Raw genomic sequence first — 27,743 nt, 5'->3', positions numbered from 1 at the left:
GTCATTTGTCCTTATTCATCTTCATTGTGTTTCTGAGAACACAGTAGGCAGAATATGATTGACTCATGTCTTATCAGGCAAAACATGGCATATACATACTTGTTCACAAACAGGATTAAGAAAGGTTAAAAAATATATACATCCTTATTTTCCTATTACGTTCATTGTGCTGGTTAGTTTTATGTCAACTTGACACAAGCTGGTCATTTGGGAAGAGGGAACTCAGTTGAGAAAATGCCTCCACTAGGTTGGTCTGGGCAAGACTATGATGCATTTTCATAATTGATGATTAATGTGGGAGGACCCAGCTCACTGTGGATGGTGCCGCCTCTCCATGCTAGTGGTCCTGGGTGAGATAAGAAAGCAGGCTGCGCAAGCCTTAAGGGACAAGCTAGTAAGCAACACTCCTCCACGGTCTCTGCATCAACTCCCGCCTCTAGGGTCCTGCTCTGTTTTTGCTCCTGTCCTGACATCTTTCTGTAATGGACTGTGAGGCTGATGTGTAAGCTAAATAAACCCTTTCCTCTCCAAGTTATTTTTGGCCATGGGGTTTTATCACAAAAATAATAATCCTAATAAGAAAGAAATTGATACCAGAGAGTAGGATGTTGCTGTGACAACGCTGTTTTGGGAAGGTCTGTGGAAGGACTTTGGTGTTTGGGCTGGAAGAGCCAATGAACGCTCAGAGATCAGTGGATTATTCTATGGGAGTTGGGAAGATAACGCTCCACAGAATAGATTATGGAGGCCTGGTGTGTGAAGTTTCAGAGGAAAGTGTGCATTCCTTAAAGACTCCATCAATGCCATTTGAGAATCTGTGGTTCTGGCCAACAGGGTCTGAAGAGTCAGCTGTGATTAACCAGAGACCAAGACCACGGATGTGAGACCTTTGCTTTACTAGGGACAACTGATGCTGGGTATCTGGGTTAAGAATTTTGGTGATTAAGAAGAGACTAACATCACTGAGATGAAATCTTCTAAGAAATGTTTCCTTGGAGTCAGCACAGAGAAGATGTGTTCCAGAGATGACCAAGGTTGTAGAGCATGCTGGGAGCCAACCCTGGCCATGTGTAAGAGTTTCCCAGATGGTACTGGTTTTGAAGGCACAAAGGCGTCATGGAGATCAGCTGACGCTTGGCACCATGGGAAACTAGGTGAGACCACTAGGAGATGTGCAGCTTCAGTTGAAGTAGAAGTCCCAAGTTGAAGGGTTCCTGGAGAGCAGCTGAGGCTTGCCATTATGTGGCTGGATCAGAGTCCTCAAAGTGAGCCTAGGACAGGCTATTTGTGAAGGTGCAGCCGAGCTTCAGTGTAGACCCCAGCGGTCAGGACCACTGGAAAAGCACCATGGTGTTTCATCACAGCAATAAGAACCCTAAGATACACATGGAGCACCAACACATGCCAGATGGTGTAACGGATAGAATTATAGGGCTTTAAGAATACAGTTGTGGGACACTTCAGGTGTCTCCCAGGTGAGTCCCAGAGACAGACCTATATCCATCCAGGTAGGGTAGATGGAGTGATAGAGGATGGAAGGAAATCTCATGTGCTTCCGGTGTGTAGTAAACCACACATAACATAAGCAAGGTTAGGGGGCGATCCTGGTGATGACACCTGGTCCAGCTGCATCCTGGAGTAGATAGTGATCAGCAGAAAGGTACTCTAGCTGCAAAGTGAAGACAGACATTTTCAAGTATTTTGGTGTATGTATGTGTTGTCCTGTATATGTGCTTGTCAGTGTAGGCAGGCACACATATGCACATGTGTATGCATGTATGTTTGTGAGGCAAGAAGGAGACGGTGGGTGTGATTTCTCAATCATTTGCCACCTGTATTTTTCAAGATGGTGTTTCTCATTGAACTTGAAACTCATGAATTTAGTCAGGCTGGCTAATCAATAAGCTTCAGGGGTCTCCACCCTCATTCTCTTTTGGGTGTTCACCTGGGTTCTAGGGATCTAAACTCAGGTACCACTGAGCCATCTCCCGAACCTTTTATTTTCTCTTTCTTCCTCCTCCCTTTTTAACCCCTTCCTTCCTTTCTTTTTTTTTATACTGGGGATCGAACCTGGGGCCCTGAGCATTGTAGGCGAGTGCTGTGCCATTGTGCTACATCCCTAGTCCTCCAGTTTGCATGCTTGAGAAGCTACAAATAGTCTTCAGCAGTTGGAACCCAGAACCAGAAGACAGAATATGTTTAGGTAAAACTGCAAGAGATGTGGTCACCAGCATGGAGAGCTGTGGGAAAAGGACAAACGACTAAATGTCACAGAAGGACTTGAGGAGCGAAGTAATGAATAGCTGGCTTAGAAAAAGGTTGTAGTACGGTGGACTGAAGGGGGCACAGGTGGAGTCTGTCAGAGTCAAGACTGCTGCAATAGACAAGGGACACTTTAACAGTGGCTTTACAGATGCTGAGAGGGGACATTAAAAAAAATAGATTAGAAAGGACATCATGGAGAGAATCTAACTTCCACTTGAACCCTCTACACACTAAGCTACTGGACTACACAAACATCCATGGAACAATGGGTGGATTGTGTTTCTTTGTCTAGCTGGTGAAAGTGAACTTAATAACAGACCAAATGTTTATGCTGGGAGTCCTGAAACTTAACTTCCGGTTTCATCTGAGTTTTACAATTGCTCCTTTCATGCCCGAGCAATAAATAAGAGGATACAGCTTGGCTGTGTTTGGCCCAGCTCCTCTTCTTCCTCATTGCCAAAGGCAGGTCCTGTGTATGAAGAAATCTTTAGGTTTCATTAAAAAACCTACCCGAGGATGAAGCATGAAGTCCCTTGCTTATACTGTAGTGAAACCAAAACCCTGCATGCCTGTTTTTCAAAAGACCTGGAAGGGAACTTGAAAAATAAATGACCCAGATGACCTTCTAGGTCCCTTCTCCGCTTTGAGCTCTTTGTGTACTGCTTGCCAGAAAGGAAGAGACAGCCCCTGAGGCGTTGGCAGATGATGGGGTTTTCTCATTAGCCAAGCTGCCACACAGCTCCAGCTTCTGGGGACTGCAGAGCTTCGTATTGGATGAATACAATTTCATCTTGTGCCTCTTGACCTTGCTTTAAAAAGGAACCTCATCTCCATCATCTAGAGATGCTACTTTTCATGAAGGAAATCTCTTTGAACTTAACAACAACACTGCCTAATGTCCTAACATCACCCCACCACCACTTCGTAGGCTTCTATTCTCTTCTCATGGTCTTTTTGTTACATTGCATTCTATTGTGTGTGTGTGTGTGTGTGTGTGTGTGTGTGTGTGTGTGTGTGTGTGGTGTTGTCATGCATGTGGGGTCAGAGGATAATTTTCAGGAGTCAGTTCTCTTTTCCATCCTATGAGTCCTGGGGCTTAAATTTATGTCGTCACTGAATTTAGATTATTATTATCAGGCTTGGTGTCTCTATCTACTCAGCATCTTATTCACCTCTTTCCCTAACCCCCTCCCCCTTTGCTCCTGCTTTTTTTAAGACAGGGTTTCTCTGTGTAGCCTGGGCTGTCCTGGACTCACTATAGAGTCGATCTAGAATGGCCTCTAACTCATAGAGATCTGCCTGCCTCTGCCTCCCTAGTGCTGGGATTAAAGGTGTGTGCCACTCTGCCTGGCTCTGAATCATCTCTTTATGCTTCCCAAGTAGAATTTCTTCATTATTTGAAATTCCTTTTTCAGACTTCAGTGCTGTGGGACAATGGTCTTGTACCCTGTCACTTGTACTGTTTTAATAAAACACTTATTGGCCAGTAGCCAGGCAGGAAGTAGAGGTGGGGCAACGAGAACAGGAGGATTCTGGGACGAGGGAAGGCTCAGTCTGCAGTTGTAATCCAGACGCAGAGGAAGCAAGATGAGAATGCCTCACTGATAAAAGTTACCAAGCCATGTGACTGACATGGATAAGAATTATGGGTTAATGTAGGATGTAAGAGTTAATAAGAAACCTGAGTAAATAGGCCAACCAGTTTATGATTAATGTAGGCCTCTGTGTGTTTCTTTGGAACTGAATGGCTGCAGGACTGGGCAGGGCAAAACCACTGTCAACACTTCAATATTCTGTTTATCATGCTATCTTAAATGTTTTTAAACTTTACAAACATGAGCATGCATCTGTGAACACACACACACACACACACACTTTCTACCAGAGTGTATAGACCTTCACATTTTGACTATTTCATACCCATACAACCCCTTTTTATGGTATCTACTTCTATGTTCAGCTTTGGTAAAGAGCAATCCTTTTTCTTTGGTTGGTCCTCTGAGACACTGAACTCTGACATGCATCCACGGCCCTTCTAAGAGTGACACTTCCCACTTAGGCAGAACATTCTAGCATTCTATCTCTGCAGCCCCTTTCTCCAGAGGAGCAGGCCAGCATTTCCTGCAGAATGGGAAAATGGAAGTGTACCTGAGCATAAGTAAATGGCTGCCCTAGGGTCAAGCAGAAAGTGGCTAATGACGAAGGGACAAAGCCGGATCCCTCTTGTCATCCATCTTTTCTGCTACATTACCTCCTGCTGAAGTTGTCTTACCTTTTACTGAAAACTCCCAGGAGTCATTGGGTCATAGGGAGAAAGGCTTTTTGTTATATTTTTCTATTTTTTATGGATTTTTCAGACTTCTAATGTAAGAATTATTGACTTAGAGTGAAGCATTACATTTTACTTTTGAATTATCAAAAAATGTTCACAGCAAAACCTCAACTGCAGAATGTGTCAGGAAAGTAAATGTGCAGTTTTCATGGCTCTTCTCTCTACAGCCCCTCTAACCACCCCACCCCCAGGGGCGTGGATGAACACCGTGATGAAAAGCTCTTATTTATCATTTGAAAACCTTAGGTATTGGTATTGGGCATCAAACCCAGGGTTTCCAACATGCTAGACAAACACCCTACCACTGGGTTACACCCCTACCTCATTATGCCTTGGCTTTTTACTCATAAACAGTATAACCCAAATGGGATCATGCATCTTATATTGCTTTTTTAATATTTTAAGACATTAAAAATATTAATACAAATAGTAAATATATGTGAGGATCAAACCCAAGGACTCTTGCATGTTAATGAGGTGTTGTCACCCCACCCCCAGCTCCATCCCAAGTCTCTACTTTGTTGTTAAAGAATCAGTGTTGAATATAATAATATATTCAATAATTCTCCAGCTAATAAGCTTTTTCAGCAGTATTTATTATTTCTTAAAGATTTCTGTCTCTTCCCCGCCACCGCCTCCCATTTCCCTCCTCCTCCCCCAATCAAGTCCCCCTCCCTCGTCAGCCCAAAGAGCAATCAGGGTTCCCTGCCCTGTGGGAAGTCCAAGGACCACCCACCTCCATCCAGATCTAGTAAGGTGAGCATCCAAACTGCCTAGGCTAGAAACTGGGCTGCTCACATGAAGCCAAGTACAATTTTTTAATGTTGTGATGAATGTACTTCCAAATTTTGCCCTAAAATGCTATTCTATTCATACTTATACAGACGTAAATGAGAGTCCGAATTTCATATGACAAAACATTCATTTTAAAAATGGTGCCAGTTTGATCAGCACAAAATTCACTTCCCTGGTGACTAGTCAGGCTCATCATCCCACACATTTATTGGGTACCCACTTCTCCTCTGTACCCCACATATTTTATTCAACCCCAACAGATACATCTACAACACAGCTCCTATACCTATGGCTCCCAGAACATGGGGGAAGAGAGGGCAGAAAGATTGGGAGACTGAGAGGACCAGAATGTCTGCTATGAGACCAGTCTTCTACATATAACAGGAAAGCTACGCTCATAAAATCCCAACAGTACAGTTGCCTAAAGAAGACCAACACAATGACATCACCAGTTGACATGCGGATGGGATGGGGAATCTTACAAAGCCCTACCTCCAGATGTAGAGCTTCAGGTAGTAAATGGCTCCTGAAAGGGAGAACTGGTGTTCTCCTCCAGAAACAAATCCCTCCATATAGATACACACACACACATATACATACATATATATATATATATATATATATATATATATATATATATATATACATGAAATTAAGTAAAAGGTCATAAATTTGACAGGGACTGTGAGGTGCACAGGTAGAATGGAGGCAGAGAGGGAGGAGTGGAACTAATAATGTAAACACAGTATGTATATATATTTCTCAAGAAGACTTAATATGATGTAGATTTTATTAATGTTAAAATATATGTATTATAGTTTATTTATTTTGTGAGCCTGTATGAATATTTGTGTGGGCTCATGTGTACATTCAGAGTTGAGGTCAGAGGGCAACTTGTGGGAGTCAGTTCTTCCCTTCTACCAGGTGGATCTTGGGTATCAAACTCAGGTCATCATGCTCAGTGGCAAGCACCTTCACCTATTGGGCCATCTTGTGAGCTCAGTGTTTATTCTATAAACATCGTCTCATCTGGTTTACATAGAACTCTTTCCCAACACTGTTTATGACCTTACAGTTTTTCACTACTGAGAGATTTCCCGTTGTCACTGTATGTCTTACATATGCACACAGTGTGCCCATATATCTGTGTATAAGCCTGTGCTTTTCTTTATTACAACTGTAGCTGGTTTATTCTGAGCCACCCAGAATTTCTTTTCGCATACAGCATAAAAAGGATGTTAACTAACGCTTTCCAAACGCCAGCCTCTAATGACTGATATGGGGTAAGTCTTAACGCTTGACAGCACAAATTCTGTCTCTATTGTTGTTCTTTGTTTAAAATGTCTCTGGTTGCCCCAATACACACATCCTTTCTTTTAGGTGAATTTCAGAACGCATTTGTTAAGTTTTACATTAAATCTTCATTAGGAATTTTGTCAAGATCACAACTGAGCCCTGCAGGAACAGTTATCCTTAACATATTAAACATCTCATTTTCATTTTCGGCATCTTAAAAAAAAAAAACATGTGTTAGTTCAGTTCTTTCAGCAGTCTAAACGTCTCAGTTTTTTGCTGTTCATTAATTTTAAATGCTCTACAGCAGTTGAGCTGAAGTTCCCTTGTTTCCTGACTGGTTACTGCTGGCATGTAGGAAGGAGCTGGTTTTACGATGCCAGGCTCATAGCCAGCCACCCCTCCCCCGCCCATCCTGCTTCTAACAGTTTCAGCAAGTCTGACTTCCCTGAATAATTTTATCAGCCACCTCTAGGGCCAGTTACAGCTTGTTTCGAATGTTTATAATCCTCACATCTTTCTTGTGAAGAGTCTTAATCTCTGCATCAGCTGTACCTGCGACATGAGGCAGATGATCCCACTGTCCAGACGTCAGTGGGGCAGTGGAAAATGCCACTGACCCCTTGTGCCATTAAGCCTGAAAGCGTCACACAGTCTCCCGGTTCAGGAGTTCCACCCTTATTGTATTGGCAGATGCTTTTTTTGTTCTTAAACAGAAGTAAGAACATTAAATTTCCTCAAATGTGTCATCATCTTAAAAAAAATGTAAAGGATAATTGTATGGTTGTTCCCCTGTATCTTCTGTGTTCAAGCTTGATAGTTCTCTATCAAGTTTCATTTAAATCATGCAGGTTCAACCCTATTGTGTAAATTCCATAGTCTACTGGGCATGGTTCTTCGTCTACAGGCCTCGTGATGGCATTTCCAGAAGAGCCACGGAAGATTCTGGAGGAATGGGGAAAATGGAGGCCCTAAGAAAATCTGGGAAGAGATTCAAAGTCACCCTGAAACCCACAGTTGGTCTCTGGTCACCACAGAGCATGCAGAAGCCTCCCCATTCCTCCCCTTCAGGAAGAGTTTAGCAGCCCCTGTTCAGTTAGCTGATGAGCTGGCAGACATCAACGGACAGGGAGAGCAGCAACCTGCAACCTTTCTGCTCAGGCCCTGGGTTTGTGCTCTTAATTTGTGGCTGCATCGAAGTAATAAATCGTTATTTTACTTATTACTTAGACCTCACGTCTAGTTGCAGCAACCACAACCCCTCTGGTGCTCTCCTCATTCGGGTAGCTAGGTAGGCAGGTAGGCAGGCATTAGACGTAAAGCAGCCATGCGGAAAGAGTCCGAGACATATCGCTCAGCATTTGTTACTCAAGAGCGTGAGCAAGCCGAGGGAAACCATCCTCATCAAGAAAGGCTGAGAAAAGGAAAGGTGACGTCTACATTGATGGAAGGGGACCCTTTCCATCTGATGAGTCAAAAGGAAAGTCTTGTGATCCACAGCTCAGTCTCTGGTGGGTCTTCCTCTCCTGCCTACTTCTCCTCTCACCTGTCTCAGTTTGGGTCTGTTTGCTTGTTATGATCTTCTGAATCCCAGAGGGTCATAACAAGATCTTTTATTCTCTTGGCATCTTCCAAATATCAGAAGAAAACCACACTGGGGTTCATAGCCTGCTTGCTTCAATATAACACACCCCCCTGTTCCTGGACCCTTTCGAATGTAAAAAGCCCATTATCTTGGGGGACTATAATGATATTTCAGGATCAATAAGGAGAGTTTGATAAATGTACAGAGATTAAATAACCCCCCCTGAGCATATCCTAAAAGTGGGAGTTTCCCCAGACTCTGTGTCCAGGTCAGCTGGTTTCTGCTCTGATGACAGGGTATGTAATTTCCTTTAACAAGTACCCTACAAGCTCAGGTATGTCCCAATGGCCCAAGGTCCCATCCCTCTCCTGCCCATGACTTTCCCATGTGGCTTTGCAATTCCAGGCAAAATCTGTTTCCTAGCCTCCCAATTGTGAGCTGGTCTCCTACCTTGCACTGGCCAAGAGAATAAGGGAAGAATGCTTTGGTGTTTCTGCAGCTGGGCCTAAAGGCACCATGCAGGTTCCCATCTCTTTATCAGTACATGTGTGTCATTACCACAAGCCTGTCTGGGCGAGCCTGTTGGAAGATGAAGGGCACTGGAGAGGCCAGAGAATCAGCTTAATCACATGCTCTCTAGATGCGTCGGTCCAGCTAAGGTCAGGACAGCCACCGTCTGACTCACAACAAAAGCAGAGGAGCGAACAATAAATCCTTACTTGCGTATGTGCCTGAGTTTTTGCAACTGGTTAGCATTCTCACGACAGCAGATGACTGACCCAGGAACTGAGCTGCAGTACAGGGGATGTTTATGGTCCTGTTCACCATAAGCCAGAGGTTAAGTAGGTGATGTTGAACTGGGAATTGCAACGTGCTTTGCTTCTTTCTAATTCCAATTATGGTACCTGTACATTATACGTCAGACACTTGTGAACAGAAGAACAAAGTGAATTGTTCTGCCATACACATCAAAGTCTGTTTGGGAAAAGGAATGATTGCTCTCTCTCTCTCTCTCTGTGTGTGTGTGTGTGTGTCTGAGAGAGAGAGAGAGAGAGAGAGAGAGAGAGAGAGAGAGAGAGAGAGAGAGAGAGAGAATGAGAGAGAGAGAGACAGACACAGAGAGAGAGAAACACACACACACACACACACACACATACAGAGACAGATATTGAGAGAGCGAGACACAGACGGAGACAGTGATAAAGAAAGAGGGAACTGGAGAGAAACAAAGATGGGGAGAGAAAGAGTGTGAGAGAGAGGGACAGGGTTGGAAAGACAGAGATGTTTTAGGATATCTTTCTGAGTTTTTATTCTCTTGACCACAAAAGAAGATGAGCATGCTGGCCACACAGCCAGGGAGAGAACTGTGTGAAGATGAATGAGACAAAGCACCCGGATAAACGGTTAGCATAATACACAGTACCTGGAAAGAACTGGGTGAGTGTTCTATACATAACCACAAATGCAAAAATGTAGATTCCGTGATCACAGAGACGGGCTCACACAAAAATCCGTCCCTGTTTCGAGGCCAGCACATCCCTCTCCTGAACCTCGGTACTCCTAGCTATTGTCTGTCCTTCCTTCCCATGCCCCAACCATGTAATCCAGCTGCCAGAGACATTCTGCAAGCAGACACCCAGGCAGGTCTCCTCTAGTGTCAAAGCTTCCAGAAGCAATCCATGTTACATGTGACAACGCTGAAGACTCCTCTCCCACGCTAGCCCTTTCTCGGCACTCACACATCCAGGAGCCTGCTGCCTCGGGCCTGGGTGTTTGGTTTTGTCCCTACCTACTGTGAGGGAGACACTCTTCCCTCCATTGTCTCCCTGCTCCTTGGATCACTCCGTTCCAGCTCCACTGCCATCTCCTTTCCCCTTCTGTGCTGCAGTCTACCCCATTGCCCATTGAGCCCCTCTGGGTTTCCTCTCAGTATTCACCTCCATTCACAATACTATTTTTTATGGCATTGGAACAGGGGCTAATCTTTCTCATTTTCATTTTCTAAGGGGGTATCTCGGCTTTTCAAAATCTGAAAAATCAAAACACTATTTTTAAGTGCGCATGTTTTCTTGGATATGTTGTAGGGAGCTGTGCTAAATGTTGCCGAGGGAAGATCACCCAAGGAGCTAGAAAGTAGGAGAGGGGGAAGGAAGGAGGAGCCAAGGAGATGTCAAGAAATGGCATGGAGGAAGAAACCGAAGAAGGGACACAAGGGTGAACGAAAGCAGAAATGCAGATCAAATAAAAAGAAAGGATGTGGAAGGGGAAATGAGTTAAAAGGCAGGGGAGGAAAGGAAAGAAAAAAGAGATAGAAAAGGTTTACCCCGGGCTGGAGAGATGGCTCTCTGGGCACACAGAATGGAGATGATTTCAGGTCCCAGTATCTAAGGCACAAAGGACAAGAAAGCTGGGCATAGGCCTGCAGGTGCTATAACCACATCACTGAGGGGGCAGAGACCGGAAGATCACGGGGGCTTGCTGCCCGCCAGGCTAGCTCAGGGGAATGAGCAGAGAATAATACAGCAGGCGGTTCATCCTCCTCTAGTCTTCACATATATGTGTATCACACACACAGTGTGTGTGTGCATACACTCACACGCGCTCACACACATAAGTGCATGAACAAAGGGAAGGAAAAAGCTTAGCCTGAGATTATGTTGGAAAGGGTTCTCTGCTCCCTCAGGAACTAGAAGTCTGTCAAGACTTGGATGTTTTTAAATGTCCTGAGCCTGGGATACTGGGCACTCATTCTGTTTCTCTGTAAATATAATATAATATAATATAGATATACAATATATAATATATGTCTCTCTCTCTCTCTATATATATATATCTCTATGTGTGTGCAATCTCCCTCTTTACACACACACACACATACACACACACACACACACACACACACACACACACACACACTTCAAGACCTACTCAGACATGGTGCCAGGGAGTCTTCATTCTCAAGACTGCAGCACAAACACAAAGAAAGTCCCACTGTAAAGATGCCTTTGATCTCCAGGCTCTTATCCAACACCTCTATTCCCGGAGTAACAGGCTGTCAGCAGAAACAAGGGTAGGCAGTAAATCTGCAGAGCCATCTGAGCCCTGGTGTGTAAGCAGCAGGAGGGGAGCTGCTCTGTTCCATCTAGTGTGAAGAGGGACGCAGTGCATCCTGGGGGGCAAGCAGGTGGGCTCCCTCCCGCAAGTATCACTGTTACTAACTGAGGGGGAACCGGGTGGAACCCTTGCTTCCACCAGGCTTTTCCGAAAGATCAGGCTTAATCCTCACGTTAGCTCGCCGAGGGTGGAATCACTGGGATCCTCATTCTCTAGACATGGAAAGGAAGGAACAGAAAGCAGAGGACCAAAATCAGCTCTGAAATGCTGCGTCATCTGCCAGGCGTCACCTCCTCTTCTTCACTCTGCAACAGGAAGATGTGATAGTAGTGGGGCCAGGAAGCCTAGTCCTGCTGCTAGGGCAAGCTAGTGGCGGCCCCGCATCATGACTGGACTAGGGATTCTCTGAACAGAGCCACACTCAATCATCAGCCTGCCCTGCTCAGGGGACACCGTCTCGTGTCTTACAGAAGAAAAAGAGAGAGGCCCTAGTGATGAGACCACTGACACCGGGTCACTCAAGTCAGCTGGGACTCGGCCACCGGTCAGGCAGACCCTGAATGCGTACGCTCTCCTCTACTTCACCCTCCCTCTCACGGGCAGCAGAAAAAGAAAGAGGACCTCTTCCGATTCCCACATCTCCAGTCCAGCGGGCACCTAGACAAGCCCCAGGAAAGTTGGTCTCCACCCTTACCCCTCCTTCCTCTGTGCCATCGCTCCATCTCCACCCAGTTCTGGTTCCAGACTAGTGCATCAGAGCAGAGAGAGTGGACCACATTTGTCAAGACAACCACGGGCTAGCACCCCTGCCACTGTGGTCCCTCACATCAGCATATGTGTGAGCCAGACACCCCTCCTCCTGAGGAGACAGGATGCCTGAGGAACATCATGTACACCTTGTATGTGATACAAAAAGCTGGCTTCCAGGTCACTTCATGGGGAAGAAGTGTTTTATAATTATACTCTTTATGATTAGCATGACGATCATTGTTTGGTGTGGGTAGAATGCTATTCTGAGGCTCTCACTCATGCCTAGGACCATAAACTAAAACCTAGCCTAGAGGAGGGTGCATCGCTCTTCAGAAATGCAGGTAGATCAGGGCTTTTCGCCCACAGAGCTCTGAGGCCTGGGGCCAGTCCTAACTCCTCACCTGCGAACTGGGGAGACAGACAATGCTGCACACCTCACCGGGAACCATGGCATACACAGAAAAAGGAAAGGCCCTGCACAGGTCTGGACACTAACCTCTCTCCTGCCGTGCCCCATTTCCTCCAGCCCTAGCCTTGCTAAGCCTGTTAGACACCACCAAGTGTGACCCTGTGTCCAGGACAAGCACTTTGCCCTGGGGCTGTGTATCAGTACTCAAAGTGGCCCTGACTTGACTCGGCAGCTTCTAACTTGGCAGGAGCTTGGCCCTGAGGATTAGCGAGGCCTCTCATTCCAAGGGTGTTTGTCATCAGGCCTCTTGCCAGAGCTGTCAGCAAAATCTGCCTTCTTGAACCCGCTGAGCGGTGGGACCGGAGCTCACAACCACAGCCTGGCAGAAGCCAGTCGGGTGGGGAAGGAACAGATGTTTCAACTAGAGGTCAGTGTGTGTGTGGCCCTAGGCCTTCCCATTTTTATTATCTAGAAGAGGACCACAGAGCACCCTGTAGCTGCTCTTCCCGAGGCTCAGAACTTCTTGCAGCCCTGGATGGCGGCATCACAGAGTGGCAGAAATCAGCACATGCGGCTCTGTGGTTTCTCTATAGCCGTGACAGCACTTCAGGAGGCCACTAACAAACTCACAGTGCCAGCAATGCTGAGCACCAGCGTGAGTTCCATTTGGGATCTCGCAGCTTTGAAGCCCTAGAACTGGATACACATGCCGGGGATGCGGAAGGTGGATACAGATGCCACAGATGCTATGGGAAATAATGCCTATCCCCATCCCATACCTTGTCCCACACTCATCCCAATATTTGGAAGTACACAGAAATATAGTTTCTTAGATTCTCCTGCCCTTGTGAGGAACGGGCAGGTAGGGTTAAGTCCTGGGGAATGACAGGTGAAGTCAGGTAGCCAGTTACTGACTGGTTGGAATTCTATAAACTGATTGGCATAATAGTGGCCCCTCTGAAAGGGTTCCCTCTTCCCAAGACTGCTTTGGTGACGGGTGTAGTCAAGAATGGCCACCCCCAGCTGTCTTTGAACAACCACACATAATAAGGGACAAGTCAAAGGGTCCGGTGGAGTGGGAAGAATGGAGACAGACTACAGAGGCCTCTGTGGTACGCAGGGTGACAGTGGCCATCAGGGCCACCACATCTCCACAGAAGAAGAGGGAGAGCTTCTGCTCTTTTGGGATATCTGCTTCCAGCCTATGACCTCATTCTGTTCTTCTGCCAACCCTGTGAAATGGGTAGGACTAAAAGGGTACATTTTACGGGTAGAGGAACTGAGCCAGTAAGCAATCTACCTGACTCCCCCTAGGATGGGCGACCTCCTTACAGAGCCGGGAAATGAGCTGGCCCATACCTGCAGTCTATTTTCAGAAAGCGGCGCTTCCCTTTCTCAGCGGTGATGCCCACCTCTGGCATCAGCACTGCTAGGTCCCCGGAGACTCTCGAATCGCTGGAGTTGGTGGAAATCTGCAGGCCTAGTCATTTGAAACCTGCAGTTTACAAAGTGCTGCCAGGGTGGTTATTACAAGGATGGTGTTCCTTTGGGCCACGTGCAAATTTTGGTTTGGATTTAGAGAGGGGGCAGTGAGGCAGGAGAGCAAAGGAAAAGAGACTGTTTGCTCTTGTCCATTCTGAACCTGGGACCGCACCGCAAACAAAGGGCCTGTCCTCTCCAAGTGACACCCTGGCCCTCTCCCTACCCCCTAGCCCAAACTAAAACAAAACAGAGGAAGGAAACCAGGATTGTTTGAGAAGCCAATTTCTGGGTAACACAAATAGCATTCAGGTGTGTCTGTGGCACCTCAAGGAGAGCCACAAATTCTTCTCTGCACGCGGCACTGAGTTTGGCACCCACAAGTAAACGTGCTTCCCTTCCCCCAGCTACCCTCCTTGTCTTGGCTTCTGGCCAAGCGCTCTCTGCAACTCCCCTGAACTGAGGTTCACACAGAGTGCTGAGTGCCCCGCTGCCTGCCAGCCAGCGCCTGCGACCTCACTGTCATTGGCCTGCATGTCTTCAACCAGGATCACCCCCCAGCTTCTGCTGACCTTCACCCTTCCTGCAGGGCTCCTCGTGCCTAGAAACTGGCTCTTTCTCAATGCTGTCCGGCTTTAAACGTTAACCACTGACTCCCAGGCAGAATGGAGACATGAGCCATGGGCTGTGCTCCAAGGGCCCTCTATCAGTGATAGCAACCCCGGGGCAAATCCCTGAGCCTCAGCATGCAATCCCGTGAACTAATGAGCTAGGAGGCTGAGAAGAAGCTGGGCGGTGGTGGCGTACACCTTTAATTCCAGCACTTGGGAGGCAGAGGCAGGCAGGTCTCTGTGAGTTCGAGGACACCCTCCAAAGCTACAGAGAAACCCTGTTTCAAAAAATCAAAAAACGGGGAAAAAAAGGTTAGAAGCTAGACAAGGCTCCTTCTGGGTGTGGTTATCAACAGGGAGCCGTGGGTAGCCTCTCCTTTGTGCTTGGTTCCACTGTCACGGGCTGGATGCAGTAATGTTCATACAGGACTTGGACAACCAAGCTGTACTTGTACCTGGTCTTTCTGCCATCTGGTATCCCAACAGAACATCTTCGCCATGATCAAAACAGCCCATAATTTTCCATTGCCTCTCAGTTTCAGCTCTTTGATGGTGGATGACCTTCATGGAGCGGCATATCAGCCCTGACTTGCATAATCTGCCCAAGCCAAACTCTTGTCTTGCCTTTGCCTTGGGCTCTCTGCCCTACCACCCAATGAGCCCTGATACCAGTCCTCCACCTCCCAGGAACTATGACAAAGTTAGCTGGAGTTAGGGCAAATTGATCACTCTTAGGACACTATCTATGCCATTTTTCACTTAGCGTATGCCTGCCTGGAGTTTCTATCGTACTAAGTGACTCTTGAGTTTTAAGTAATTACCAGTTCTCAAATTTGATTGTAAATCTTTTCAGGCAAGACCACAGCCACAACTAATGTGTGTGTGTGCATGTGTGTATGCGTGTTTGTGTGTGTGTGACTTGCTTCAAATAGTTCTTCTGGGTGCCTATTGTGGACTGGGTTCTGAGAACATGAAAGGAAATCTAAACTCTAGGAACATGCAGGCTGTTTGTGGAGAGTGGGAAGTACACGGATGACTAGAGCAAGGGTGTTAAGTGATCGAAAGAACTCTGTCCAAAGAGCCAAAGGTTACAGTGGAAAGGTTGGTTGTTAATCTATCTCTTTGGAGGGAATACAGGACATTAGGAAATGCTTTTCAAACCGAGCTGGCATCTATGCTTGGCCAAGTCTGGAAAGTGGCCAGAAAGTAAAGAGATGGAGATCAAGGGAAAAGAACAAACAAAGACTCCAGACCCAGGAGAAGTTGGGGAGCAGTTGGAGCTCAGGGGCAAGGAGTGTGGACTGACAGCAAAGAAGAGTTAGAGACGTCTAGATTTTACCATGTAGAAAATAGGGGCCAGCTGGGAGGTTCAGCACAAGAACATCACATGCATGGCTCTTCTCTGGGAAAAGATGCACGCGGCTATTGCACGGAGGCGGGGCTAGACAAGAACCAGAACGGGTGAGGGTCCACACACACCAGGGGTCGAAGACTCATTACTGTCGTGGGACAAGTGTGGGTTCTAGACAACTGGATGCAAAGAGAAGGAGAGGATGATGTTAACGTGGATACCTGGGCAGGAGGGCTTATCATTCATGGATGAGGGAATGGTCAGAGTGAACACATTCAGAGGAGGAGGCAGAATCTGGTGGTCTGCCTACAGACGCCTGGTGGAGAAGCCTTGAGGACACGTACTCGGTTTTATGAGTAGATTTAGATGTCTGAAGAGCTTTGTTAACCAGTTACAGAGTGATCCTGAGGCTGCTCCAGGAGAGAACACAGAGTAACAAGAAAGGATCCTGTGGAAAGGCACATTGACCCTTTAAGGACAGGCAGAAGAGAGGACTCGGGGTAGTACACTTAAAAGAGGCCACCAGCTTCTTCATAAAACAGGAAAAGGACTGCCCAGAGAGATCCTCCTGCCTACACTGTTTATCGCTCAGGAGCAGTTACCAAGCCTCCTAAGCAAGCAGTAGACGAGAAACAGTACAAGCTGAGCATGGGTGCGCACTGTAACCCAGCACAGGGAAGTGGAGACGCGAGGGTGGTGAGTTCAAGGCAAGTCTGGGCTAGTAGCCAGATTCTGTGTTTAAAAAAAAAAAATAACTAAGCCAACCAAACAGACAAACAATACAACTGAACAAATTAAGTCCTCGCTGAAGTTGAAATGGTGTGTTGACAGAGGCTATATTCAAAGTTAGGGCTAACTCCAAAGTCCTTTCTTTCTACACCTCCACTCCCACACACCCAAGACCATCAAAGATATCACTAACACAAACAGCTAATGCCAGACAATCTCCTTCAGGCGACGCTCACATGGCCCACCGCACGAGGCAGGAATGCTGGGGCCCTCACATGTGTCTTGAGATGTTAGGTGGGAAAATTCAGAGAGGTGCTCCTAAAAGCAGCTTCATAGGCTGAAAAACCTAGTTTGACAAAGGCCCCTCTTTTTACTGTCTAGTAAACCCCGTGGCTGAATGGCGCTACGCCATCTTTTCATGTGTTTTTATATCTAGATCTGGAAAGTGATATTATGAAAGAGGAAAGGATGGCTAGGGGAATGTCTGCAGAGACATCCTCTACGGCCTGCTCTCAGGGACATCTGTGAAAACAGCACCGAATATTGGTCGTTCCCCCTCTCTATATTTGCCATTGATAATTCGGAAAGATTATGAAACGTGTGTTGTCAGGTGGGACTTCCAGGGTGTAGAGGTTGGTAATATGCTTAGTCAGGAATATGAACCTCAGAGGACAAACTGAGTTAATTCCACGGGGTCAACTGGTGCCTAAACAAAATGACTTTCATGTTTCCAAGACTTCAAGGTGAATAATCTCCAATGCCACAGTCTCTGCACTCAATGACAGGCAGGGTAGTGCCACGCATGTATTCAGTGCCCACGTCTTTTTGTGTTAACTGGTATGTGCCTGGTGTATGCTTTCTTCATAGCACAGAGGACAGCAGGGAAAAGCTCGGGCGCCATTGTCAGTCCCTGAGGCAGTAGGGAAGGGAACACTACCGAGCCACGTGACTCTTACAGACACCCATAATCTCAATTAGCAGTCATGGAGGATATATCTGATTTTCACATTCAGATGCAAGCCATGATTTGGAGAAAGGCCTACTCAGACTTTCCAAATAAATTCAAGCCTTGCATGGGACAGTGTAACAGTCACTGATATAGCAAGCAAGAAAAATGAGGGGGCTTCTTAAGAGGGGTACAGGCAAATCCTCATGTGCCTACCTAAGCATACAGTCATTCGGCTTTGCCCTATAGCCAAGCCGCTCTCTTATACATGCATGAGAACAATCTTCCACACCAGACAATTTCTTAGAAATGTGTTATTTCAGTTAAAATGTCCCAGCTTGCACTAAGATTAGCCAAACTGAACCCATCTGGCTTCTGCATAATGTAGTCTGTGCAGAAACCTTCATGGGACAAAACCTGCTTTTCTCTTTCACAGACACTAGGTGAGGTCTGTGGGCTTCTTGGTAAACAGACACTCAGCACTGAGTCATCATCAAGCAGTTGGGTCACTGATGCTCATGGCTCCCTTTCAGCTCCTCTAGCCCATGCCCATCAGGACCATGTACCAAAAAAGAAGTCCCATCTTAGTCTTCAACAACATTTCCGTGGACCAAGAACATCCTAGACCTCCAAAGGCCTTTGTCATTCCAATGTGTTGACAGATAACACTCTATTTGGTGTGTGCTTTCTACACAACACCCCATATCGAAATCAGTCCTTACCTAACCATGGGGATGAGATGAGTGAAGAGAAAACCATTTGTAAGGACATGCTGGGCTGGATAGTTACTTTGCTGTCAACTTGGCAAGACCTAGAACCTCATCCGAGAACAGTCTTACTAAGGGATTGTTTAGATCAGGTTGGCCTGTGTGCATGTCTGGGGGGGGGGAGGGTTGTCTTGATTTTTAATTGATATAGGAAGATCCACCCTGAATGTGGGTAGCACACTTCCCTAGGCAGGCAGTCCTGAACTATGTGAGGCAGGAGGATGCTAGCTGAAGCAAACGAGCGAGCAAGGATCATGTTTATTCTCTCTCTCCTCCTGGCTGTGGTATAATGCTTGAAGTTCCAGCTTTGACTTCCCTGCAGTGTTGGTCTAAACCTTGGAATTGTAAGCCAAACAAACCCTTTCTTCCCTTGAGTTGCTTTTGGACAAGTTTCTCATAACAGAAATGAAAGTAGAATGGTAGGAAAACCCTAGGTAGGAGGGGACAGGAGGAAGTTTCCTCAGGATGAAAAAGAGAGAAACCTGGTATGGAGCCCACAACACCAGCCATTCCCGTGCCTATAACACCAGCTATTCAGAAGTCTGCAGCAGGAGGATCAGAAGGTCAAGAGCAGGTTGAACCACATAACAAGCTTAAGGCCAACCTGGGCAACTTAGTCAGGATCTGTCTTCAAAAAAGGAATGATAAAACTGTGTAGGGGATATAGTTCAGTGACAAAGGAAGAAAGGGCTTGTCTGCCATGTATGATGCTCTGGGTTTAATCCCCAGTACTGAAAAAGAAAAGGGAAAAGAAAAAAAGAAAGAAACGCTATTAGGTGAAGACAAATGGTCTCTGTCTGTCTATCTCTGTGCGCATGCTAGTTAAGTGTGCACTGCGAGGGAGAGAGGGAGCGGGTGGGGGCTGCAGAGACCCCCAGGAGAGAATGGGATGGTACCGTCTCAAAGGACAGGACCAAGGAAACAGGCCACGCAGAAGGGCAGTAACTAGTGTGAGCCTTAAGGTGATTGACATTTTCTGTCTCTAGTTGTTTCGAGTTACCTGAGCAAGAGAGAGAAGAACCCTTGAATTTCAGAAGTGGGCAAGCTTTGCACCAACCTGGGACACTTCATATTGCAGTGTTAACTTTTAATAACTACGAACTAACTACTTCGAAGGAATCTTAGGTCATAACTTTTTCTTAAAAGCCTATACAAGGAAAACCTGCATCGTGATTGAACAGCTACGATGCCATGCCTATCTAAACGGGGTGTCCCGCTTTATGAGAATTTCGAGGAAAAGACATTATTCTGTTTCTCACAACTCACAACAGTGCATGAGGCCTTGCTTTTTAGATCTCAAAGGACACAACCAAGTAATGACTCTTACTCTCCATCCATGATTCCTATGCTCCACCTTGTTAGAGATCCACCTACGAGGCTCTCAGGAACACTGAGGTAACACTAATGTCCGGCACCCCTGCCAGCACAATCAGAAGATGGCCTGGGCGCTCTGATTTCTGTTTTCAATGAGAGAGGAAATAGCTTTCTTCCATGCTTCCAGTGGGAGTGTGAATTGGTTGGGTTCCTCTGGAGCCTACACATTCCGATCCAGCATTTCCACATCTAGGAATTAAATTTTGGGTCTACCACAGACGTGAACGATGGCATCTGCGGAGGAAATCGAGCTTAATGCCTAGAAGCAACGGCGAACCCCGGAGCACCCAGACAACGGGATTCCACGCATCTGGCAGCTCTGCATGTGCTAATAGGGACAGTTCTCCAGCAGATATTAAACAGGCAAGTGGTGCGAGAGCATGTGCCAGGAGCATGTAAGTATATATACATATATTTTCATGTCCCCAAACACACAATGTACACACGCCCACACACACACACACATATATGTATATGCTTACAAAGGCAAAGGAACTCTCTGGAAGAGCATGCAAGAGTCTGCTTTCTGGAAGCTAATCCGGAAATAGACTGTAAGAACTTAAGCTATATTGTTGCATGGTTCTGACTTAAAGAATGATCCTGAGGTACTTTGGTAATGAAATATTTAAAAATAGAAAATGTCAAGAATTGCCCCTAGTCATTCTTGTGTGAGCTCAAAGTTATCAACTACTACTAAAGTGGTTGGCGGAAGGAGCCTCTGTTTTAGGGGCTTGCTAACCCTAAGCCTGCCTCCAACTGCGTTATACGATTTGCCAGAAGGTGGCGCCACAGAGGCAAGCACTGAGGTCTTTGAAATTTGCCACAGCCAATTTTTCATTAGCCCAAATCTTTCTGCCACTCTATAAAATCTCTCTTATGTCCCCAAAGCACTCGACGCTGCTGCTTATCACAGCTGACACTCGTGGAGGTCATATGCATTTATGTTTCCATGGAAATCTACAGGCTGCTCCATGCTTTCTAATACGGGGAGATGCTTCCTGGGGAATCGGGGAGGCTGGCTCAGGTTCTCTCTCCCTCACTGTCTCCCTCTAACCTTCTTGCTGGTTTGCAAGACTGGCTGCAGTGAGCCACGTGGGGCATCTGTCCTTCTGAATTTGTCCAGACCTTTGGCCCACAGCGGATGATACTGGGTACAGCATAGTCCAGGGCAAAAGCCACGAGCTTGCCTGCCTTCCCGCAGACACTGACTCTCGAGAAGTAGGTGTGTTGCCACAGCAACTTCTAAATCATATCAATTATGCCGCCTCTAACCTCCCAACATCCTTTAAACACACTATGTTTGAGACACATGGTTTGGCGCCCCGGGGAGTGCTGACACAGACCCCACGCTGTGCCACAAACTCCGCCTTCATCTGGGTGAGAAGATCCAGTCAGGTTGAGTATTAACCACAACTTTCATTGTTTTTTTTTTTCTTCTTCCCTCTTTTCTGACCCAGGCCCTCTGTCCTGAAACACTCTGAATGGTTCCTGCCTGTGATTCACTGGTGCGGATTTGATCTCTTCCCTACTAATAACTGCCACACTATTGGTGCCTGCTCGGAAAAACTCATTAAGTCAGAAATCCTTCTTGTCTACAGATAGCGCTTTTGTTTATTCTTCAAGATATTGAGGACGGAATTGAGGACCATCTCTATTCCCTCTTCTGCCTGTGCCCAGATGATCATCCACATCTTCCCTCCACCACTTATCACATCCCAGTCACAATTACTTATCTCCTTTTCCGCTCATAAGCTTTTCAAAGGATAGTATCTTCCTTCTACCTCAGCTGTAGACACCCAGCTCCGTGCACGGTAAACAGCTGACTCTGAATAAATAAATGTGAGGTCAAAAACGAATACAAGCAGCTCAGAAAGAGTATCTATAGGCTATAGGCGTTCATTCATTGTTATTGTTGCTAAACAATCAAGGAACTGATGTGATAACTTGAAGATAATACCTAAAATCCACATATGCACACACGCTTTTGATAAAGGACGAGCCTCTTGAACCGTCCTTTTGTGCTCCTGTTTTTCAGATCCAAAAATCACATGGGAAGGGAGGGAGGCTTCCATCTGGAGGGAAGCGGTGAAGCCCTGCAGAAGGAAGCTGTCACATTCCTTGAGTCCTCACCAAGCAGCCTGACATCTGGTCCACACTCGGGGAAGAGAGACCACATCCTCACAGGCAGAACTATTTTTGCATCCTGAGTTGTTGAAGCCTCACTCGCTCGTACAACTTGCCTTACACACAGGAAGGGGAAGGAAACTAATATTTATCGAGTGAGGCTGATGCCCTGCGCTGCCTCCCATGAGCGTCTCCAGAGAGGCCGCTTCCTTCATGTGTATCTGGAAAGAACCCTCACCGGGTGCACGGGGAAAGAGGTGGACAAGAATACTGAAAAAGGCCTCTGTCTTCCACCCATATCTCACTGGGTGCTAAAGCCACAGCTTATGCCCAACACAGGTATTCATGCATGTATCTCTACAAGAGGAACCTATCCATGAAAGCTGGAGGCTCTCTTGACTGTGTTCACCTGTCCTCTGCTGCACTGGGCAGTGTGGGTTGTGACTTGTTTGACTCTGCTAAGAACTGGGCGCCAGTGGCCTGAGGTAGAACATCATTCCATATTTTTAATCCCCCTCAGCCATTTCTACATACTGCTTGATTGCCGAGTTCTTCATCCTGGGTACATCCCTGCTGCTATTATATCAGAAGGAACCAAGGTTTTGCAAGTCATACAAAAGCACAGAATTCACTTTTAAACTAAATCCTCATGATTTAAACATAAACCTTGTGTTTTGCAAGCTGGTCTGGCTGTCCTTTAAAATTAGATTCCATAGTTGCTGGCTGAAGGGAGCCTAGGACTTGAGAGATGCCGCTAGATCCAAACATCTTTTTCTCTCCTGTCCTTTCCACATTTAGGATCCCAGAACCGACCGGCCACCATGCCATATCATGGGCACAGATGCACTGGTAGTCCCCAACATCCTGCTACCTGCTGCGGGCAAAGAGCCCTCTCCTGCATAGTGGAGGAGGCGGCAGTGACCTACCATAGGGCCACAGTGCCAGACGGTGGCCCTGCATCCAATCCCAGCCCTGCCGGCTGACTGCTCTCTGTGACATTCTGCTCACTTTCTCTGGGCCTCATCTGTAAATGACAGCCATAACAGTACCAAGTCTAATGCTAGTAATAACCCGGGGTGGCTTCGGAGTTTAATGAGATAACTAACGCATACAAAACTGTGTAGCCCGGCACCTGAACTACCATAAGCGCAAAAGAAGGGGTTGGTAACCAGGGAGCTGTTCCTTTTCTACGTCCTGCCTGATAGAAGGTCGAAATTTGGCGTCGAGGGTACACAGTTGCTTTCCAGAGTAGGGTTCCGCAGGCAGAAGGAGGAAGGAAAGCCCTATCCTTCATCCACAGAACACAACAATGGCCGGCTATTGACTAGTGCAGCCGCCCTGCCCAATGGTCCTTCGTCTTCCACCCTGAGGACACTTGGGCCCAAGCCGCTCTCGGGTCTCGAGGCTGCACCCTTGTTGAGGTGGTTCTGTTTGTTTACATGTCTGTTTCTCTGGATTACTGAGAGGGGGCTCTCTCCATACGGTTTAAGACACAACCTTCCAGCAGCCCAGGGTGGAGCACAGAAGCAGCCCAGCCACTTAGTCTCTTGCTCTCCGACACAGTATAAACCAAGGGAATGCAGAAAAATCCATGAACTAGGCAAAAGCCAGGCTGCGTGTAGTGATAAAATGGAGGGGCAATTCTAGGAGAGATTAAAACGGAAGAAAACAGATGTGCCATCATCGCAGTTTGGTCTGGAAAAGGAAACGCTTCTTCTGTGAACACAAACGTTCTTAACGGCCCGACCTGTCGTCGTCGGGTTCACGCGTGACTATAATGAACAATGGACAATATAGTGGCTAAGGAATGCCATGCAGGATTTCAAGCTAAAGAACTCTGTTCTCTCTACCTGGTAGCTAAGAGGGCTCTTCCTCTTCCTGACAGGGATGAACCAAGGCATGGTGAACAGAGGCAGGGTTAATGACTCTAGCTGCTGCCAGAGACTCACACCCCGTTCCCTGGCATGGACCCATGGGATGGGATGACAGGCTCAGAATGGATAGAGGGAGGACTGAGGGCATCAGGAAGAAGCAGCTGGCCCTTCCACCTAGGGTGACACTGTAGTAGTGGCTGCAGCGAATCATGATGTGGCTCTCCTGAGCACCGGCCACGTCCGTTTCAGCGTCGACTGCTGGCTGGTGTGGAGATACTCACCATTTTGTAAACCAGCCAAATCCTACACACAGAGAAGCTGCAACTAGCATGTCGAGAAGAAGTGCTGGGCTTTATCTATTAATCAGAGAGGTGAGTCAATGGTGTGTGTGTGTGTGTGCGTGCGTGTGTGTGTGTGTGTGTGTGTGTGTGTGTGAAGTAAGGGATTTGAACTCAGGACCTAATGCTAGTAAAGCAAACACTTTACCAATTAAGCCATTTCCTTAGCCCTTGGGGGGACAGTTACTTTTAAAAAGAACATACATCCTCTTCCCTCAACCCACTTAGATTCTCCTTACCCAGTCAAACCCCAGGTAAGAACTTATTGGGTGAGTTCTAAGAATTAACAGGGGGCCCAGGCAGATACAGGAGGAGTGGCTGGATTTCCAGAGGTGTCTCTGTGATTACTGGGTGAAGAACTGGAGTTTGATAGCCACCTGGACTTTCAAGTATCTAAATTCTCTGCTCTAAAAGGGCTCTTCATTCTTTCCTGTTATACAGTCAATCAGAAGATAATGACACGTAAGAAAAGCAGGTCATGACAGTGTCCTGCAGAAGGACCCTAGGGCCTGCCACTGCACGTGACCTCCTCCAAGACCCACTGGCTAAGGCGTACATTTTGTAAACAACTACCACATTGGAGGAAAAAAATTCTGCCAGCACAAGCATCTAGGTAAAGCCATTTTTAACAAAAGCAGGGTCTTGTCTTTGATACATCATTCAACTAATAAGTTCTGGCTACCGATTCTGTTGGAAAACACATGTCAAGGTGTTAGCGACAAAAACCTAGTCACAAAGGGTTGACAAGATCTCATTATGAAGTACAGAGAGCTTCGGGAGCCTAGGAGATCTGTTTCTGCAAACCTTTTCTTATGAAAAGGCAATTCTGCAGGCTTTGAGTTTAATACTGGTGAAAGGAGGGGCCACAATCCGGTCCTACTATCTTAACGGCTTAGTCCAGAACCATAATTGTTCTCTTGTTATAATGTTTCAAAGATATATACTGTTATTTGTGAAATGAAATTACATTCCCCCAAGCACTCCCCAAGTGGGGCAGGGGTCAATCATCTTTCCCTAGGTGGCAAACAGTGACCAGCCAGGTATTCATTTACCATGCCTAGCACACTGAGAAGATAATGCACACATTCAAAGAGAAAAACTGACACATGCCGGACTCTCCACCCTCTCTCAGAGATTTTAGTCAAGTCTCCCCACTGCCGCCACTGTCGTCTGCCCCCCCCCCCGCCGTGATGGGTTTGAGGGTGTATCTCAGTGGTAAAGGGTACGCTTAGAATGTTCGAAGCCATGGTTCAAGCTCCAGTCTCCTCCAAAAAGAAATCAAGACTTAAAACTATCCCCGGCTCATATATGAAGGGAAAGGGGTGTGGCTCTGAATAGGTTTCTGAACTTCCGCTATTCCTCAACACTGGCAGAAGATCTCTTCGCAGGTACAAGGTGACTTCATCTCTGATAACCTGATGTAACCCTGCCTGGAATGACTAATGTCATGGCCACAGCGTGGATCTTGCGAAGTAGCATGCTCATCCCTCCTCCCTGAGTTAAACAGCTAAGCAGCCATGTGTAAACCTGGCATTATTTTTAAAGCTAATTACCAACAGGTTTCCAGGCAGGTGGATGGGTCTCTGTCACCTGCCTTCTGCGGAGAAGGCAAAGGCTTCGCCAGAAGCTGGCCGGCAGGAAGCTGCAGCCTGGTTCTGAGAGTCTCTACAACCTCTACATGAAGAGGGGGGCCTCCCAGTGGCTGCTTGGCCTATGGAGCAGCCGCCGAGCGCTTGCATCTGCCAGGAAAGGTTCTCTAAGTCCCCATCCGCTGCTGATTGGCCACACAGTGCTGACAGAAACCCCAACCTTCCCAAGTTTCAGATGCTAGAACGAGAGCAAGGCTTGGCTCTTGAGAAATCCTTCTGTAGCGTCTGGGTAGGGGATTGGCAAAGACGGAGTTTCTTCTCATGAGAGGGGCCTAGCTCAGTAGGAAATAGAGAGGTCCAGACTATGTCAATAAATGTTTTTTTGACCATTCCGACCTTAAGGAGAGTTAAAATTCCAAAAGCAACTTCACTGTTCAGACTCAAGTTAGGCTTCAGGTCGTCGTCGCTTTACCAGGAGAGAACCAGAGGCAACAGAAAAAGACTACTCAAATCCAAATGAGACTTTCTTTCCTCTGATTCCTGTTTTGAAGTTAGGCAGAAGAGTGAACACAGTCCTGGAGAATACGGAGGTGGGGCAAGGAGCAGTATAGAGCAGGCAGGGCACTGCAGCGTGCTAAAGAACAACGGGGGAAAGAAAGAAATAAAAATAGACAAGGGAGGGAGAGGGGATTGGAAGAGGGCTGTTTATTTTCATAGCATTTACCATTCCAAAGGCTTGCTGGAGTTCCTTCCTTCGCAGGCTGGCTGAGGCCCAACCTTAGGGAAGTCTCAGATCTTTCGGAATGAAAGATTTGGACAATGTTGTTTTATCTGGGAGAGAAGCTCCTTTGCTCCCGGAGTCGCAGAACTTGCTTTTGATGTTATTACCCAGGCCTAAGTTTCTCCATCCCAGGCACTGTTGGCTGTGTTTACTGATTATGCCGGGCAGCCGGGGACAAAAGGAGACTTCTCTTTCTCCTGCTGTCGCTGCCTTTTGCTGGATCGTATGGATATCTGGGCACCCCGAAGAGGTGAGCATGGGGAAAGTAAAACACGTTCTAAAGGTCCTATCTCCTGACACACTCCTAAGAGAAAAACAACACTTCTCTAGCTTACTCCCCAAATAGACACCACCAGGGATGTTCTGCCAAGGAGTGATTCGAAAGTGTGTTCCGAAGTGAAATGTAAGCTTGGCCCAGTGCCCAGCTCTCTGCTGTATTCTGCACAGAGAGCTGCAGGCTGGCGGACCAAAGAAACACATTTCTCTCCACGTGACTGCAAAACCAGGCAGCCCAAGCAGATGTCTTTGTGTTAATAAAATGTGATCTCTAGACTGTACATACACACCGACAGCCCCGGGAAAACATGAAGGACCAAAGAAACCCCTGGGCCTGGCTAGAGAGAGGCGGTGGATGCTGAACCCATGGCACACAGGGCTGGGAAATGTAAGATGAGAAGCCAGAGAGGAAGACATGTCAGGTGCTCCCGTGAGTGAGTGCTGCTTCAGCAGTAAGAGCAACCCACGGAACCCCATCAAACGGGATGTGTGCATGTCCCCTCTTTCATCATGATCCACAGACCTAAGTCCTTAGTGGACACCTTCTCAAGGTTTGGGATATACCTAAGACTCAAGGTATCTGCTACCCAAGCCAGGATGCGGTAAGATCTTGACTCCAGGTTGCGGGGTTCATTCTGACCTTGTGCAAGGTATGGCTAGCCTACCCATGTCTGCTCTCTCATCCCACGGGGACTCAGGCCAGGGTGGCTAGCTTTCTGTGAACTAGGATGACGATATCCAAGCACAAGCATCCCCAACAATCACCTTGGTAGATCAGGATCTTGAGGAGCCTACACACCTGCCCCCACTGTCACTACGGCCTCGACTTTCACGGACCTCGGATGGGAGCAGCGAAAGCCTAGTGTTCTGGGGCTACATGTGTGGAGAGAGGAGGTTCACGAACTGAGGAGGAAGCGGCGATGGCAGCCCCATAGCTGCTGTATACTGGGCCTCCTTTCAA

General features: G+C 46.9%; 1 protein-coding gene across 4 annotated transcripts in view; it reads right to left on the bottom strand.

Moving 5' to 3' along the window:
* The window catches only part of Hlf (HLF transcription factor, PAR bZIP family member), a 56,719-nt gene that overhangs the window by 9,552 nt on the left and 19,424 nt on the right, over nucleotides 1-27,743 (bottom strand). The window lies entirely within an intron of this gene.

The sequence above is a fragment of the Microtus pennsylvanicus genome, chromosome 11, assembly GCF_037038515.1.
Source record: "Microtus pennsylvanicus isolate mMicPen1 chromosome 11, mMicPen1.hap1, whole genome shotgun sequence".
NCBI lineage: Eukaryota > Metazoa > Chordata > Mammalia > Rodentia > Cricetidae > Microtus > Microtus pennsylvanicus.
The sequence above is the reverse complement of the archived record's forward strand: the minus strand, read 5'-3'. Positions and strand labels throughout refer to the sequence as shown.